General features: G+C 31.5%; 1 protein-coding gene and 1 long non-coding RNA gene across 3 annotated transcripts in view; both read left to right on the forward strand.

Moving 5' to 3' along the window:
* The first annotated feature begins 4,051 nt into the window (after positions 1-4,051).
* Positions 4,052-5,835, forward strand: LOC131669910 (uncharacterized). Of its 2 annotated transcripts, XR_009302406.1 has the most exons (4): positions 4,052-4,135; positions 4,242-4,488; positions 4,562-4,641; positions 4,733-5,835. It is a non-coding gene; the product is annotated as an uncharacterized LOC131669910 (long non-coding RNA). The 2 variants fall into 2 exon arrangements; XR_009302405.1 differs by having other exon boundaries at positions 4,562-5,835.
* A 2,673-nt stretch (positions 5,836-8,508) lies between these two features.
* Positions 8,509-15,378, forward strand: part of LOC131670682 (uncharacterized) — a 455,485-nt gene continuing 448,615 nt past the window's right edge. The window contains exons 1-2 of the mRNA XM_058946486.1: positions 8,509-8,540; positions 8,607-8,678. The gene's annotated coding sequence lies outside the window, so the exon portion shown is untranslated. The remainder of the gene's footprint in view (positions 8,541-8,606; positions 8,679-15,378) is intronic.

Here is a 15,378-nt window from a genome sequence, read left to right on the forward strand (position 1 = left end):
ACCCGACCTCATCGATTTTAATAATTTTTTGATACACTGTAGTACTCAAAAAAATAAAAGAAATATATTTTTTTATATACAGACATTTACTTTGAAAGAATGACAATCACTCTTAGAATTTACTCCCGAAAATCGTTTTCTAATCATATCTCGTTAATTAACAGATAATTTTCCATAAAACCACGTGAAAAATATTTCTCATCAATTGTCGAAAGTATAAGGTGTGTTTACGATCCAATTATTGGGTTACAACCTAACCCTTATTTTATATTTAAAAAACACTATATTTTTATTGCTTTTTTTTTCTTCATCAAAACCAGAATATGAACTAAAATAAAATAAAATAATTTAAAAAAGTTTCTGTTTACTACATTGAATATTTGAGTTAACGTGTTTCAAAATATTTTCATCGGATTAAAACACGCAAAATAGATGCATTTACGACAACTAATTATAAAAGATTCAATGCTTTCACTTGTTAGTACTTTCAGAAAATTTATGTTTCATTTTTACAGAATTTATGCATATTTATATTTAAATAATGATAGGGTGAGCAAAATCCTGTTGTAAACTATAAATAAGATTAACGTATCTATAATCAGAAAGCTTTCTTTAACTATTTATAAACAAGATAAAAGTGAGAAAATAGTTTCAGGCTTTTATAAGTAAATATTAATATTTTCAACTTTGTAAATTTTTATAATTTAAATGAAATCTGAATATTTATAATTATATTTATAAGTTGATAATAATTATAAGAACGAAACTCTAATATAATATTAAAAATGTTATATTTCCTTAACTTTTAAATATTAATATTTTTAAATAAAACAACACTTTTTATACTCTCATGTAGCAAAAAATTATACTAATTACATTCCGTTTCCAGATGAAATAAATCTTAAGAAGAAAAATTAATTTTTCATCGTTTAAATGTTATCTATTAAGTAATATATGTGGTTTTTATTACTTTAAGCAATAGATTACATGGCCTATTACGAGGACTTTAAGCTTATGATATTTTGGGATTGTTGTATAAAAATCCTGAAACGCATCAACTCAAATATTCGATGACGTAAACGGAAACGCTTTTTTTTATTTCTATTGAGCTCATACTGATTTTTACGAAAAAAAAAATATATACTTAAAAAAAAAATAAATTAAAGGTTGCAGCTCTTCGGTCATAAATATATTTAATATTTTTAATTTTTTATGAATTTTTTGAATTTTTAAGCTGGAATAGGAATAAAATCGTATTCCGGAGATAAAATTTAGGGGTGGATTTAAACCCATCCAAAAATTCTGAAACACACCACCTTAAATATTCGATGGAGTAAACGAAAACCTTAATTTTATTTTCTTGAGCTAATCCTAATTTTTATATACACTACTAGAAAAAATTAAGGGAATAGAAAAAATGCTTAAATTTCTCGGCAACTTTTGAAGTGCTATATTTTCATGAAAAATGATCGTATCGAGATGAAAAAAAGCATTTTGAAGCTGAAGTTTCTAGTTTTAAAATTGTTTAGTCAAAATTTTTCATCTGCTATGGATACTGCAAAATCCTAAAAAAAAGAGCGTGAACAAAATTTTTTTTTCAAGTCCACGGATTTCGTAAAATTTGTTTCGCTAAACGCAAACTTAAATGAACTTAAATTTCAGTTCATTTATTTATTCAGCTTCAATTTCATTTTTTCCTCATCGCCATGTTATTATTCACTAAGATAATGAAGTTAAGGCATGCTGAGTAATAATATAATATTATTACCGACAAGTAATAACTATATGTTATTAATATAATTATAATTATATTAATTAATAATTATATTAATAATTTAATACACTTATAGTAATTAATATTATTAATATAGGATTATAGTATTAACGTAATATTATTTTTTAATTTTGTAAACATTTTTTAAAGAAAAAAAAAGTTTTTAGTCACTATCATCATTCATTGACATTTAAGGAACAAAAATTTGTTCCTTTAATTCTTTTAAAAGTTTGACGATTCCGTCCGGTAAAACGGCTTGTCGGATCGCTTTAAAAATTGGCAGGATTTTTGAATATGTATTGAGCTAAAAGAAATCTACAAACATTGGTACTTTTCGCAACGGTTGCAAGGTTAAGGCAGGTTTTCTAAAATAACCCAGAAAGCCATTTTTTCGTACTTTTGTCAAATGAATATTAAAGATTGAAAAAAATTTTTGTTTTTAATAACCAAAGAACAGGTTTTGTAGGGAATTTATTTTAGTTTATATACCTGCCCCATTATTTGCTGGACGATTATTGGTTACTGAGATATTCAAAGTTCGATATCTCAGTAACAAATGGATATAGAGAAACCTGAAAAAAAAATAAAAACTAAATTAAACTGCATAAATAAAATAACTAAAATTTCAGTTTGTTTGAGCGAAAAAAAATTTTCCGAAGTCCGTAGATTTAAATACAGAAAGAAAAACATTCTTTTCTTACTGTTTTCCTTATAACTGCGCAGTAACCATAGCAGATAAAAAAATTTGACTGAATAATCTTAAAACTAGAAACTTCAAGCTCTAAAATGCTTTTTTCATCTCGATGCGATCATTTTTCATGAAAATACAGCACTTCAAAAATCACTGAAAAAGTTGAGAATTTTTTTTTCCCTTAATTTTTCCCATTAACGTAGAAAAAAAATGATAAAAAATATAGATGTTTTAATTTATAAAAAAAGGATTTTTTTTAATATAAAATACGGATTGCAACTCCTTGAGTCTTAAACATTCATATCTTCGACTTTTTATGAGAAATATATTTTACTCAGTTTTATTAAAAAATATTAATTCGAAAAAGACATTTTTTCTACTTGGTTTTATTAAGAGGTCTGTAGGTGAAAAGTGATACAGAAACATGAACAAGTGACACTCTGCGAGAAAGTCTCAAGCAAGATAATATAAGCGTGGCCATAATTCTCGAGAGAGAGCTTCATGAAAATTATAGCTAATCGCAAGATCGTTAGTTATAACTTCGATTTTCATTAGTGGGACCAAGCGTCTCTAGAAATATAGACAAAGAATAAAGAAAAAGACTCCACAAAAGAATAAATCTTTCCTTCTATAAAAAGTAGCACTTTGGAAAACGAGCATATCCTATCCTTTTTTCTCAGTTATGTTACCTTGCTTACTCTTCTCTTTAGTTGTCCTTTTGGTTGTGCTGTCAGCACCTAGGACTGCTTCATTGCCTTGCTTGTTAGGTCTTGCATAATTGTAAAAATAACAGACCTCCACCTTCGCAATAATTGCGTTGAATCTTCGTTACTGAACACTTGCTGTGATAATATGTAACAAACAATTACGATGCTCAGGGTAAAAATTAACCATTAAAAAATTTCAAGTAAATGCAGCAGGTTGAATGACCGTTCATTGTTCTGATTAAATTCATAATCAATTCATGTTTATATAATCTCCCTTAAAGTTGTTCACAGCTTCGCATAAATGATTTGACATTTTCACAAATCATCTAATGTCAGTGCATTTGTACGCACAGTTAAAGTTAAAAAGCAGTTGAAACAAATAGTCTATACCTAAGATATGAAATTTAAAATTATGAATAGGTATCGTTCATCTTATATTCTGTCCATCTAGTCTACATAGACTGGTAATAATCGCGAAATTGTCGCACTCATGAAGAGGAGATCTGAGCTACAAGTCACTCGCTTTTGGTGTGGAAATTATTGTTTCTACATGTTTCCGGTGCAATACGAAAATATATACAACGGCTTGCTTTTGCGTTGTAGATGGAATTTTTATGTGTGTGGCGATCAGATCTCGTGGTTGCATTGCTCATAAAACCAACTCAAGTCTTATTTCTCTGAGCACTTGTAGACAAAGTTCAATCAGAAAATTAGTGGTCTCGCTAGAGGCATGGTCTCACTAAAGTCCAAATCCACCAGAGAAAACAAATTATACGTTCGTTTGATGTATACCGGTCGCCCCCTCCCCCCTCTTTCGTTACAAAGGCTACCCTCGTCCGCATATGATAAGTCGAAAGTAGAAAGCAGGAGGGAAGGTTCTTCAGACAGCACAGCAACGTTACGTGAAAACATGTGGAGACTAACTCATCGTGATTGGACTCTTATCATGAGTTGTCGACAAAGGTATTTCTGTAGCTGTGCTACATAGAAAGCTACGATTAGGGAAATTCAGTGGATCTCCTAACTAAGAGATTGACTGTGTTGTTTTGGGGCGAATGTTTTTAAATAGGTTAGTGCGCCTTTGGCAGAGAGAATATACAAGCTACTCAAATGTGTGCTTCTGGCTCTACCTTGGAGTATATATAGGTATACCAAGAGCGAACAAACCAGCAAGCGAATGAGAGGAGAGAAAGAGAGAGAGAGAGAGAGAGAGAGAGAGAGAGAGAGAGAGAGAGAGAGAGAGAGAGATGTAAAGAAAGGGACGAAAGAAGAAAGACGCCCAACGGAGACCTTGAAAGCGGCACCTATACAAACAGGTCTGCTCTAAAAGCAAATATTTTGTTGTGATGCAAAAATTTTCCTTTTTAATACTACGTCTCTTTTCTGCAGCCTCAAAAAATTAGCAGAGTTTGTATTACCTCTTGTAAACTAATATCTGCAAGTGTCCAACAGATTTTTGTTAAATTTTCGTGAGTGTTTGTTTCCTCGCTTACAAAATTATGAAACTACACTTCCATAAGTGAAAAGGAGATAAGATTGTCATCTTTTAAATGTTATTAGTTTTTAGATTTGCACAGCATTATCAGAGATGAAACAGAAAGCTATAAAAACGAAGTATAAAATTTCTTTCGAAAATCATTAGAAGCAGCTATGTGTCGTATTTTATTCTATGCATATCTTCGAGACAGAGGGAGGAAGAGAACCAAAAGCAACATAGGCAGCTTGTCTACGGTCCGAGGACCCACAGTGGCCACGAATAAGAAGCTCAAACTGGAGATAAGATTCTACTCTATAGTAGAAATTTGTTTGCGCATAAAACTACCCACATAATAAGCCGCTGTCGTCGAGGCAGTGCAGCTTGTGTACCATTGTGATACTTGACAAGAAATAAAATAAAATGGCGCGCTTCAGACACTTTCTTGTCGACAATTTTTTAATCATTAGTTTGTTACTGTTGGAAATTCTTGGTATATTTCACTGTTTGTTTGTTTGTGTGTGAGTGAGAGAGAGAGAGAGAGAGAGTGTGCGTGTGTAAAGTAAAAAAATGTGAGGGAAGAAAGATAAATGCAGAATAACTAGAATATTCATCAACCAAAACTTGATTTCTCAGCTATTGAATTATGGAGCTACGCGCATCTACCGTTAATTAATTTGGTCGATAGTTTAGGCGTGATTAAGCTAGTGCTCAGGGGCTAAAATGTGTAGGGAGATCGAAATGTGCGCTGCTTGCTCGGTGACTGGCTCATTCTCCTCTCCCTCTTCTCGATGTTCTGCTCTACTCTGCACAAGTGCCCCTCGATGCCCTCCAATTTCCGCGCAGGATACCATCATACTCGTCTCATCTGATTATGCCAAATTCATTGTCAATCTCGCATTACAGTGTGCAATACGACTTCGGCATGTTTGCTTGTCCATTTTCAGCCTTTTTACTGGCTTTATGGCTGTCTGTCTGTGTGTATATGTTTCTGGTTCTTTCTCTCTCTCTCTCTTTATTAATTATTATAATACCGTTTAAACTATTGTGAGTACATAGGATTTACGTTATCGTTTATTCCATTCTCAACCCTGTATCTATCTCTTGCTCTATTCAATCTACAGTAATGTTTTGTACGTAAGAAATATTTTAAATAAATTTAAGGGAAGTAAGGTACAATTTACAGAAACGAAATACCAAGGATATGTTATGGTTTTACGTATAAATATATTCATCATATGTAAAGCAAACAAATTCATTCAGCCTTACTTTTAACGTCATTTACCTTTATCCCCAAGAAAATATAGCTTCACAAATTTATTTTATTTCAGATGTTGAAATAATCAAATAAAGATAATATAAAATGTAAAAAATATGAAAAAAGGAACGAAGAAACAGGAAAAAGAAAATTGAAAACGAGGTGAAGGCGAATATTTTTTGAAAAGTTTGTTCATTTCAGCACAAATTAAATTTTTCTACACTGTACTGGAAAAGAAAAATGGGAAAGTAAAATGTAAACAAGATGAGCAGCAAGAGAAATAGGATAGAGTAGAATATAGGAAAACGTAGTACGAAAACAAATGATCAGAATAAAATAGTGAAAAAAAACAGCAATAGCGTCCTGTTTTTTAGTCCGTATGCTGTTTATTTTATTTCCTTGTTGATTAATGGTAAAATATAATGCATACAATAAAGTTAGGCTGATTAATACAAATGTATGTAAGATCACTTAATAAAGAAAAGTCTCAGAGAATATTTGGCTTATAAAATACTCGGCAGTTTTAGTGATTGAAAAGAAGAAGAAAAAGCTACAAGCGAGAGACGAAAGGAGTTAGGAGACGGTGGCCTTGGTGTGAAAAATGCCTCGACCTTGGATGCCAAATGAATCGCTTAGCTTTACTGCAGAATGGCGAAGAGTGATTATCAGCGAATATTTCTAGCTGACGTAACTGCATTTTTTTCTTTTGTAATGCTGCTGTTGCTGCTACTACCACTGAAGGAATGATTAAGTAACCAAATGATATCAATTTTTTAAAGAAATCGAATGCTTTTAAGTTGGTGCAAAAATATTGAACAGAACCGTAGATATGGCCAAATTGGAGTAAATGCGAATGAACAAACAGCAGTATAATAATACATGATAATGTATATTTTTGTAAGTAAAAAGCGCGGAAGATTCGTCATGAAATAGCAAATTAATTGATTGGTCAACAGTTCCTGTATTTAAAAAAAATTAGTAGTGGTTAAAAAAAATTAAATAATCCTACTTCACTTGATTACATTAGTTAAACATTCTTATTCCGGCTTCTAATTAATATTCAATTATTATTTCAATTTTCAAAATTCTACTCAATTTTTCTGAAATAAACAATCGTTTTTCATATCTCAACGAAAAATTTTTTTTTTACTATCTTTCAATGATGTAAGTAATAACAATAACACGCACAACATTCTTGCTCAAAGGTGAATCTAATCAATTTATCTACTTACGATAGAATTTTTCGTTTGATGTAAACAGATTCGAGAAAGTAAATTCTGTTCAAATTTAAAATCATTCTCGCTTCAATACTGCAGTAACTTGAAAAAAATGTTTCTAATATCTTTTTTTATAAAAGGAAAAATTCATAGAATAAAGTAATTTTACTTGTGATGTACTAGCTGAAATATAGTCAGATGAACTACTGTTCCGTAACAGTTGATATGTTGTGTATGTTGTGTATCGTTAAAAAAATTATAGAGTATAGGCGATTGATAATTTAAAAATTGTTCTTATTATTGATAGTTTAGGTTCGATATTAACTATTTGAATTAATTATCAATAAATAAAAGTACGTTTTCTAGTTATTTTTATGTAAAATTATGAGAGTATTAAGGTGCACACTCGTCCAATGAACAAGTTTTCTAATTATCCGTACATATATTCGTTGAATCATTTAGTAACATATATAAATTAATTATAGATTTAAATTATTCTTAATTTTTTCCACTCCTGATGTTTGATAATTATATTAGTAATCTTGATCTTAGGAGTCATCCCTATAATTTATTATTATCCCTATTATTTATTTATAGGGATGACTCCTAAGATCAAGATTACTAATATAATTATAGATTTACCAAAAAAACGTTAATCTGTTAAATAAATAGTAGTATATTTGTATATGTAAATAATAAAGAAATTTTCGGTGAAACTTTTCATTTTAAATACCAATAGTAGCCCCGGTGAGTTTCAAATTTATTAACAACTAATTAAAACGATATAAAATCTTCAACATTTTAATGTATGATGAATATCGGGCTGTTTGATTTGCTGAAAATTGTGCTGTTAATACTTAGTACATTAAATTTACGTAAAACATCTGGAATATAATAGCATCCGTATCACTTTAAAATATATTTCACTATTTTCAAACCATTATAAAATTATATATAAGTGGCAAACTTTCTAGCCCACATGGGGAGGAAAAAGGCACGCCAAACGTTCTATCTCACTCAAAGAATGTCTACGTTTGACAGTAGCGTTACGTATAGTGTAGCAAAAAATCATACCTGATAATAGTGTGAGCGTTCGGTAGAATTTTCGTTGATCAGTCTTAAGGGAAACTTCAAGCTGTTCACAGTGAAGTGGTGATTCTTTATTATTTAAACATTTTAGTAAGTTTTTTTATATTTCTTATAAATTTATTTAATAAAAAAAATGGACAACATTATTAGAGCGTGTCAATTTTTAGAAAATGTAAGTATAATTTTTAAATAATTTAAAAATAATTTAAAGAAATTTTAGAATTTTTTTTTAATAATAATGGTATTACTCAATTTCAGCTTATTAATCCTACCGTTCAAACTGTAGCAAGAGAGCCGTTATATCGGCTATTAATTGTAATATTAATAACTGTAAGTATTTTTTCTCATTATATATTTATTTATTTATTTATTTATTTATTATCATTTATTTTTCAGTTACAAAGATTTGTAGACGTGAGCAGTCCTCAAGCTCTGCAAATTCAACAAATAAAGGTGATTGTTCAACTAGTAAGTATTATTATAAAATTATATCATTTTATATTTTTATTAATATTTAATTCTTTTCTCTTTTTTCAATAGATCAAGGAATCCATAATCTGATTGAAATTCATAGTGAAATTGAAAAAATTAATAAATATAAACAAATATATTGTTACTAATTGTAAAATAACCAATAATATTCTTTCAATCGTCAAAAGAAAGCAATGAAACTATTTAAAAATGTACTGACACATCTTACTTTGTTAAAAAAATGTTATAGAAATTTCAGTTCTTTCAAAGTAAGAGAGACAGTATTTAATTTCGTAGTAAATGAAACGGCCTTCAGCTGATCGACTTGCGATAGAGATGTCTGGAGAGAAAACACCCACGCGTTGACATTTTTTTATACAAATATTAATAGAGAAAATAACATTCAGCTGGGGAAAGAGAGAGAGAGAGAGAGAGAGAGAGGGAGAGAGAGAGAGAGAAAGAGAGAGAGAGAAACTCAAAAAAATCGGCATCGATCCGCGCATATAGACAAATTGTCAGCGCCGGGCTGCACCGCACAGTGGGATTTTTCTCGTGTTTTTTCCCATAAGCCACAATTTTACTCGACGACTTTTATAAATTATTCGTAATTAATTGTACTTTTTGATGTTCTAGCGCCTTACTGTAATTATTAATGTTATTATAATTATTATAACGAATTTTATTACACGAATTTTCCGGACGCCCAATATTAGTGTTAACGACCATAATAAAAAGGCATTGCAGTATTATCTTCGCATATCAATACTTTAACACTATGTAGTATTTAATTTCAATAATCATAATCAATAGGCTGTCGGTCTAGTCATCAATAATTGTTTTGTCGTTTAAACAGATTTTTTTAACCGACCCGCAAAGTCTGGATTTCGTATTACGTATTTACTTAATTTAGTACAAATATAAATAATTTAAGTGAAAATTAATAACAAATTAGCATAATTACGACTTTACATTCTATTTCAATGATATTCGACCTGCAAAATAATGGTTTTTCTAGTTTTTCCTTGATCCAATAATTAAAATAAATTGTAAAAGATTTGAGGGAACAATAGATGATAATTAACACATTAACATTGAAATTAAAAAAATTTTATGTTAACATTGTTATTACATTTAGAGTAGAAATGGTTATGTAGTCGTTTGCAATAATATTCCCTTATATTTTTGAGGATGTTCTACAAGATTCCGTAGCCACCAAATTATTTTGATTACAAAGAAATTGAATATATCGTTATTAAAATAAAAACTACTGTAAAAACTTTTTTTAGTCATGGGTTAAAATGATTTCAGAGCAAAATTATTCGTTTTGACTCAAAAAAAGTATACATCTTGTCAGAAACTTCTAGAACTTTCGACATATGATCTTAAAAAAAATTCAATATGGATTTGCGGAAATGGTGGTTTTTCATAATAAATTTTTGTTTATTTGACAACCGCTGCTTCACTGTAAAACAGTGCTATATGGTGATTTTTTACTGTTTTATGTCACCGCTGACAAATCTTTAAAATATTGAAAATATGTCATCCAATTTTGATGATTGTCACGGCAAGTTTTACACGCTGCGGTAGCGTTGGTCGAGTTATAAGGCGCATGTGGGTACTTGCAGGAATCTAGGCGTCGAAGTCGGCAGTTATATAATAATACTTTTTATTATAAAGTGACAGAGCTCCAGAGAGATGTCTTTACAAGGCGAGATCGTGTACAGGACTGACTGCGCTTGTCCCTCTCGGGGGCTCACAAACTTAAGATAAGTCCCTACCACTTCCTTCAGAAATAAGTATATCCTGGGAACGAAGAGAGTCATATCGCTTAATTGTTTATTTAGGTTTGCAGCTGTCTATGTTCTATTTCATTTCTGGTCTATCGTGTATTTACCGCGTACAGTTTGTTTGTTTCGGCCTATCTTATGTCTTCTACTTCAGTCGGCCCGCGTGTGCAACGAATACGCGTGTATGACATATGTTCTTAGCTACAGGAGATAACTATATTATTTTATTATTAGTTCGCATGACAAGTACGTGCATCTTGCAAAAATGTTCAATTCTGTCTAAACAAATTATTTATAAAGAAAGTCAGTTTTGCAAATCTGACGCCAGATTCGTCATCAGTGACATGAAAAACTAAAAAATCATAATCTCTTGCACATTGAAGTAGTGACCTATATTGACTAATATATCAAACAAACAAAAATTTATTGTGAAAATCCGCCATTTCCACGCATTAAATTTTTTTTTAAGATCATATATCGAGAATTCTAGAAATTTATGTCAAAATGAAACACTTTTTAAGTCAAATGAACGATATTGATATGTAATCTCTTTAATCTATGACTAAAAAAAATTGTTTTCAGTAGATTTTTTAATAACACCATATTAAATTTTTTTTTTATTTATTTATTTATTGTCGCATTCTCTTTCCAGGTATTAACGACATTTATTTTACAAGGATTTTTCTTGATATAGATATAAAACGTTACAATAAATTCCTAATGTTGATTGCGTCTATGAATTGGATAACTCTATTACATTATGATTTTTCGTTTAGGTTATTTTTGATACTGTTCTTTAGTTGCACTTTTTCCGTTCATTATTGTACTTTAGGCATTCGATTAATAAATAAGTGATGGTCAACTTCTTGTTACATTCTTCGCAGTCTGGTGGTGGATCCTTATTAAAAATGTATTGGTGAGTTAGCGCTGTGTGCCCTATGTGTAGTCTGGATATCAGTAGTTAGTCTCTTCGGTTGAAATTTATTGTTGAATTAGGGTCATGAAATTCGATTTTGAGTTTACCTAGGTGGTTGTGTTCAGACTGTGTTTTCCACATTGTGTTCCATGTGTATTTGCAACTTTTGTGATATAAGTTTTTTAATATCTTGGATTTTGGAATTGTAGAAAGAGTTTGCATATTTAAGAAATTTAGCTTTTTTTGCACATATTAACGTGTCTTGGAGTTTTTCTGATGTTGATGATGTATCGACGTCAATGAGGCGATCTTTGACTTTGTTCATTTCAATGAGGACTAGGTAATTCAAATTATTCTTATTGTTATAGTTTGGTTTGTACACATGGTTGAATAGAATGCACGTTTTTTGGGAGTCGCTATAATTTTTAAAAATTTCTAGAATTAAGTTGTTTATTACTGATTCGTTACTGTACCAGGATGGGAGATGGAGTATAATCTTTTCTCCATTAGGTAAGTTTGCGGATGTGCCGATGTAATCTTTTTTTCTGTGTATTGCCGTATAGATATAGTTATGGTCTGGATATTTATATTGAATTTCTTCTATGGGGGTATTATTTTCGTCGATAAAGTTGAGCTCGTTCGGGTGGCAGTTTCTTGTCTGTAGAGTATTGAAGTCGATTCTAAAAGTGTAGAGTTGGTCGATCTCTAAATTATTGTTTTGTAGATATAGTCTCACTCTGTCGTAGATCGGCTTGTATTTATTTCTGTTTTCTGTTAATTTGGTAAATTTTGTTAATTAGTTTATGGGTTTGGTTGTTAGGTGAGTTGATAGTGCGAGCGGCATAATTGAGTGTAAGTTTAGCCCTTCTAATCTGTAGTGGAAGAATGTTGCTTTCGCTTAATATGATATTGGTGGGACTTGTAGGGCATGTACCTACTGCGATTTTTATACTTTTATTGATGATAGGATCAAGGTTTTTTAATATGTATTGTTCAGCTGAGTCATAGACTATGCAGCCGTAGTCGATTTTCGATTGTATTAGCGCTTTGTATGTGTTGCATATAACTTTTTGAGAAGAGACCCAGTTTTTTGCCGGTAGAACCTTGAGTATATTCATACGGGAAATGCATTAGCTTTTGAGGTAGATAATGTGGCTTTTCCATGATAGTTTGTTATCGAAGAGTAATCCTAGTATTCTTATTTCGTCAACTATTTCGATAATATTGTCTTTCATGTGGATCTGGAATTCGATGTCGTAATTTTTCGTTGGCGAAAAAATAATTGCTTTTGTTTTAGTTACTGAGAATTGGAAACCAGATGTATTGGAGAGTTGGCTTATTTTATCGAGTACCTCTTGTAGAAGTTTTTGAGATGTGGCTAAATTTTTTTCTTTTATGAAAAGCGTGAGGTCATCAGCGAAAAAGGTATGATGGACAGGAGCTTTTATGAGTGTGGCTATTTCATTTATGGCAATTAGAAATAACGTTACGCTAATAATCTACCCTTATGAAACACTATTTTTTACTAAGGTGGTAATTGAGTGATGGTTATTAATTTTGACTATAATGTACCTGTCTGGGAGGAAATTTTTAATGAATTGAAACATATTGCCGTTGATATTGTACTTGAGTAGAAGTTGTAGTATTAATCTTCTCCATACTAGGTCGTACGCTTTTTCCATATCATGGCATATAGCAACAGCATATTGGTTGTTTTGGAAGGCTTCATTGATGTTGGTTTCAAGTTGAATTAACCAGTCAGTTGTTGAGCGATTTTTTCCGAAATCCACTTTGGCATTTATTGAGGATTTGTTTCGATTCTAGATATATTCGTAGCCGAGCGTTTAAAATTTTTTCTAGTATCTTGCATAAACAGCTAGTTAGTGAGATTGGGCGATAATTGTTTTTGTCTAGTCTATTTTTTCCTGGATTGGATATGGGCACCACCACCGCTTCTCTCCAAGAATCTGGAAAGATGTTCCTTTCCTATATTAAATTATACGATGTCTGTCCGGAAAGTATCGTGCCTACGTTTATATCTTCGCGCCATAGTGTTGGAGCGACTTCTACCGGACAGAAACGTCAACAGTAAAGCCCCACGAATCTATTGGTTACTTACTGACACCTGCCGGACGTAAAGTTCATGCGCAGTGTGTCTTTGATTGCAGTGCCTTTTTCGCGTTCGTCGGATTTCGATATTGTCAAAAATGACTGAAAAACAAGATCAATGAATTTGCATCAAATTTTGCTTTCAACTCGGACAAACGAGTTCGGAAACTATTGAAATGATGCAAAAGGCCTTCGGAAGCGAGTGTATGAGCAAAACACAAATAAAAGCGTGATATAAACGGTTCAAAGACGGTCGCACTTCTGTCGATAGTGATTCTCGTTCCGGCCGACCTTCGACAACAAAAACCGCAGATAATATTGAGCGGGTGTGACTTGCAATCGAACAAAATCGTCGCATCACTGTGCAAGAACTAGAAGAAGACCTTGGGATACCAAAAACTATCATTTTAGAAATTTTAACCGAAAATTTAGGAATGAAACGCGTGTGTGCGAAATTCATTCCAAAATTGCTCACAGCAGAGCAGAAGAACATTCGCTTAGAAATCGCTCTGAACAATCTGGAAATGGCCAATACTGATGATAATGTGCTTAGAAAAGTTATTATAGGTGATGAATCATGGGTTTATGGTTATAATCCTGAAACAAAACAACAATCTTCACAGTGGAAGCATTCTGAATCGCCAAGACCAAAAAAGCACGTCAAAGTCGGATGGTTTTAAGAAAATTTAGCCATGACTTCTTTTTGTTTTCTTTTGTTATGCGTTTTGCTATGGCTTTTAACCTTTTAAATTCTATTCGATTTTCTGTCGTTTTGTGTTTTTTCATTTTGTATAAGGCTTTTTTGTCGTTTTTAATAGCTTTCTCGCACTGTTCGTTGCAACATTGGGCGTTTTTATTTTTTATTGTTATATTTTTAGCTATGGGAATACTATTGTTTGCAGATTCGATTATATCATTGGTGAATTCCCTGACTATCTTGTTTATATCTATTTCATTACTTTGTATAGAATTATTGAGGTATGTATCGAAATTATTCATTTTTTCGGTTATTTGTTCTTAGAATTTTGGCCATTTAGCTTTTTTGTGAATCCATCTTGGTGATCGAGGGGCTGGTTCCTTCGTTTGATCTATTGAGATGAATATTGGATAGTGATCACTACCGTATGGGCAGTCGTTTAGTTTCCAGTCAGTTGTTGCGGCAAAATCGTCGTTACAGAAATTTAAGTCTATTGCACTTTCGTTACCGCTGGTCCAGTTGATACGTGTAGGAGATCCGTCATTCAGTGGAATAAGGTTTTGATTAAATATCATTTCTTCTATAACTTGGCCTCTGTTGTCATATTTATAGGGCCTCCCATAGCGGACTGTGACTGTTAAAATCTCCAATTAAAATAAATGGTTTAGGGATTTGTTCTATTAGCATATTGAGTTCGTTTAGATTGATTGGTTCTCTATTACTTAGGTAAATATTATATTTCGCGAAGGTTTTGCTGTTAATGAATACTTCAACGGCTACAGCTTCTAATGGTGTGTCTAATTTTATTTCATTGCTGTGAATACTTTCGCTGATAAATATACAGACGCCTCCGCTAGCTTTCTTACAATCTGATCTATTTTTTCCAAGGAATTTAAATTTTTTAAGTTCGGCAGTTTGATTGCTTTTCAAATTGGTTTCTTGAATGCATATGATATTGGGATCTTTTTCCTTGATAACTTGTTGTAGAAATTCGTAATTGTTGTACAGTCCGTTCAAGTTCCATTGTAGTATTTTCGCCATTTTAGCATTATTAAGTTTCCATGTCGGAATTATTCGGAGTGGAATACTGTGAATTATTTTCTCTGTTGATCTGATCAGTTAGTTTGTTAATTAGACGTGTGCATCGCGATTTGATACTTGTATCCCTAACATAGGGGTAAACATCAG

The sequence above is a fragment of the Phymastichus coffea genome, unplaced genomic scaffold (genome assembly GCF_024137745.1).
Source record: "Phymastichus coffea isolate CEN01 unplaced genomic scaffold, Cenicafe_Pcof_1.1 PCOF00008, whole genome shotgun sequence".
NCBI classification, from domain to species: domain Eukaryota; kingdom Metazoa; phylum Arthropoda; class Insecta; order Hymenoptera; family Eulophidae; genus Phymastichus; species Phymastichus coffea.